Below are 3,879 nucleotides of genomic sequence, written 5' to 3'. Positions count from 1 at the left end.
GAAAAGTAATCACAATTATGGACTGGGAGTGCAGCCGCATAGATCCCCTCTAAGAAACACAAAAAGAACAAAACCAAAAAGGGAAAACAATCAATGGTAACAAACTGGATGGAGTTGGAGAAATAAATCACCATCAATGCGTGCTTGTTGGTACCGGGTGGTATGTGGGTGAAGAGGATGAGGGTTTGAGATTGAAAGGGGGAATGAATGGAACGAAAGGGTTTTGAGGGTAGAGGAATGAATGGAAGGCAGGGATTGTAAGGGAGAAATCTACGCGAAAAAAGCTGAAAGGTAGGAAAGTAGGATCAAACCTTCTTTGATTATGGACACCAAGCTCCAACCCTGAAGCTCTATTCATCATCCTCTGAACAAGAGCTGTTATCAAATAAATCAATATCACTTTCGTTGCTGAGCAAAACAGGTTTCACACAACGAATAAGAAAACGTAGTACAACAAGCCGAGTACTTATCGCATCAAAGTGACATAGCAAAAATGAACAGGGAACCAATATTGAGAAACGAAGATGAAATTTCTAAAAAAAAATTGCTGCGAATTTTGATATAATCACCTGGATAATCACCGCTGCAAAGGTTCGGGGGAGCATATAATCACCTAGATAATTACTTTTCAGCAAGTGCTTAAGGAATGTGGTTTTTCCGCTAGAATACTGACAGTGAAGCATGACCATTGGTTTTGCACCAAAAACATTGTCTGGCTGCACAGGACAACAAACAGCTATAATCAGGTTAGAATATACACACTTGACAGCAAGTTGCCAGTTTCAATCCCATCAGAACCAAAAAAGAGAGACACGATTAATAAGAAGCAGGAGAAAAGCTAACGAAAAAGCAGGATTTATAGCCTCATTACCGGCAACGGTGATGCAAACTCATGAAAATTATAAGCTAACTCCAAGGCTTTGGTTCCTGACTGTACAAATTCTTCAAACGATCAAGTATGTATGTCATAGAGGATAAGTGCGCCTACAAATGTAACCAGTCTCACAAGGTCAAGATAGTAGACCGATAATGACTTTGAACCACAAATTGTGAGTGTTGATTCAGTTTGAATGTTACTCTTAATAATTGCAACCAGAAGCCAATCGTAAAACAGCAGGCAGCAGTGACTTAGAATATGAAGAATACGATAGTAAGACCGAATGAAAGGCTATATACCCCTAAAAAAAAAAAACTGAAACAATTAAACTATAAGATCAAACAAGTGTCAATTAAATAAAAAACCCCATTAAACCCCCCACAGAAATCAAGCGAAGAGCATACTTCAATCAACTGTAGATATAGTCCAGTCATCATCAATACCATAAATTAAAGGTAGAATTTTAAATGAAAGAGTATAAAACCTGGAGATTAAGTGCGATGATGAACGATGATCCCGAGTTGAACTGCGACAAAAATCAAGCGAAGAGCATAGTTCAATCAACCGTAGATATAGTGAGGTCATCATCAATACCATAAATTAAAGGTAGAATTTTAAATGAAAAAGTGTAAAACCTGGAGGTTAAGTGCGATGATGAACGATGATCCCGAGTTGAATGGCGACAAAAAAGAAGAAATAATGTAGGAATTAGCGAGACGACGATCGAGGTAGCAAAGCGCCGGCTTGCGAGAGCGATTTTGAGATTTATTAGTTGAAGAGAGAAGAAAGTATGAGGGAGATTGGAGAACAGCGGAGGAAAAAGAAAGGCAGAAGCATGAATGGGGGAAAAGCAGAGTAGAAGAAATGAAAGGCCGGGATTGTAAGGGAGAAATCAAGGGTTGAAGGGGGCCTTGGAAGCTACTATTCCTAAGGAACAGTAGGGGGCTTGTAAACTTTTTAAAGGGTATAGATTTTCTCTATTTAAATTACCTAATTTCAGCCCTCTTTTTTGGGACTTAAGTTCACCATTTTTCAATTCACTTTAACTCTATTTGGTTTAGTTTATTTCAGTTTAATTCAACTCCATTAAATTCAGTTCAGTTCAATTACCCTCTTTTCAGCCGAAAGCTCAGGGCCTTCATCTCATTTCATTTTTTCATTTTTTAAATTAAAAATATTTTGATAATTACTTCCAATTTGATATTACTTCGTATCATATATGTCCGCAGTAATTTTACAAAGTCTTTTTAAATGAGCTTTAATATATTGTCTAACTTCAATTCTCATTTAAGATGACATTGTTCGTCTTAAGTTTAAGACGGCCAAGTAGTTAGAATAAAACAAAAGCATAATACTCTCTCCGTCCCGGTCAATTGTTGTCTTTTGGTTTTGGCATGAAGACTAAGGAAAGAGAAGGAGGTCAATTATAAGATGACAAATGAACCAAATTAAGTGCTTGAAAAATCAAACTACTCATCAAATCCGATTCTAAAATAAAAAGGACAACAATTGACCGAGACACCCTAAAATGAAAAAAGAATAACAAATGACTAAACGGAGGAAGTATAACTTTACTTTCTTTTGTTTTGGATATTGTAGCCACGAGTAGGATCCTTTCAATTAACAATGCAGTCCAAGTCGAAAATATAGGACAGTTTGTTTAGCTAATTAACTCCTAATGAGATGCATTTTTATGAAATAAATATCGAGCCAAGATGATCACTTTTGTATCTATTGAAATAGATGGTTGAAAAATTAAACAATTTTGATCGGGGAAGTGGCAAATAAGCCCCATACGTTTAGTCCTATGTGCAAATCACCCCCACAACTTTCAATACGTGCAAATTAACCCCATAACTTTATGTTTTGGTGCAATTTAACTCCACTAGTTTTAAACCCGTGCAAAATTGCACGGGTATGTATTTGGGCCAGAATGAATGTTTTTTTTATGTATATTTGTTTTTTCATTTCTATTGTACCTATCTAATTCGTCTAAATCAATGATGTACATAATTAATGTTTAAATTTGGTACAAACATGTGTTCACATACACTGGTTTATAAGGAAATAACGTAATATACTCTTATAAATAAAAATTGCATACATAAAAAACTTTACATTCGGATAAAAGAAATACTCCCTCTATTTTTTTATATATGACTTTCTCACATTTCGAGACACTCCCTTCTCTCTTCAATATCTCTTAAAATATAAGACTAAATATTATGATATGTATACTCATATGAAAGAGTTTTTCGTAAGGAATTTAATGGTACCTTTTTTATATTTTTTGAACAAATATATTTTTGTAAATATTAAAGTCAAAGGCTTACCTCGTAAATGCAAAACGTCATATATAAAAAAGTGGAGGGAGTATAATCTAATAATCAACTTTAACATATGCAAGTTATTCTAAAAATTGAAAAATTTCATGATACACTACATTAGTAGTCGTAGTAGAAGTACGCATATCTGAGTCACAAATTAAAATTTTCAAGCCTTCTTTTCGGGTGACCCCGAAAGTGCGACATAAAGTCAGCCATGACTAAACACCGGTCTTGGAAGATAGATGTTGACCTGAGATAAAGACTGCCCTTGACTCTTGTTTATCGTCATTGCAAAACAAACAACGATGGGGAATTGTCTTCTACTGAAACGTACCGGAAATCTACTGGTGTCCGATGGAGTAAGTGTTAATCGAGCAATATGCACTCTATCACCTTTATGACTACCAGTTAAGACAATACATCTTATCACGCGTGCCCTCAGATCAGTCACAATTAGTCTCCTGCCGTTACACAACCCACGTAATTGATCAATGTTTCGCAGAAGCATCACCATAGCACCGACCTTCAACATCAATTGGTGATTCGGGAGTCCGACACATTTAATCACTTGTAAATTAAAATAAAAAAATTTTATTTGTTTTTTTAGAGTAAAAAAAATTTTTAAAAAAAAATTAAATGCTTGTTGAAGACTATATTAACTCGATTTCCTATCAT

At 35.2% G+C, this 3,879-nt stretch overlaps 1 long non-coding RNA gene across 1 annotated transcript; it reads right to left on the bottom strand.

Moving 5' to 3' along the window:
- Window positions 1–575: 575 nt before the first annotated feature.
- On the bottom strand, window positions 576–1,814 carry LOC141655761 (uncharacterized). The gene is made up of 4 exons (XR_012548174.1): window positions 1,513–1,814; window positions 1,362–1,403; window positions 872–984; window positions 576–716 (listed from the first exon to the last, which is right to left on the bottom strand). It is a non-coding gene; the product is annotated as an uncharacterized LOC141655761 (long non-coding RNA).
- Between the last annotated feature and the right edge of the window lie 2,065 nt (window positions 1,815–3,879).

This window comes from Silene latifolia, chromosome 5 (genome assembly GCF_048544455.1).
Source record: "Silene latifolia isolate original U9 population chromosome 5, ASM4854445v1, whole genome shotgun sequence".
Lineage (NCBI taxonomy): Eukaryota > Viridiplantae > Streptophyta > Magnoliopsida > Caryophyllales > Caryophyllaceae > Silene > Silene latifolia.
Note: the sequence above shows the minus strand (reverse complement) of the source record. Positions and strands in the feature narration are given on the sequence as shown.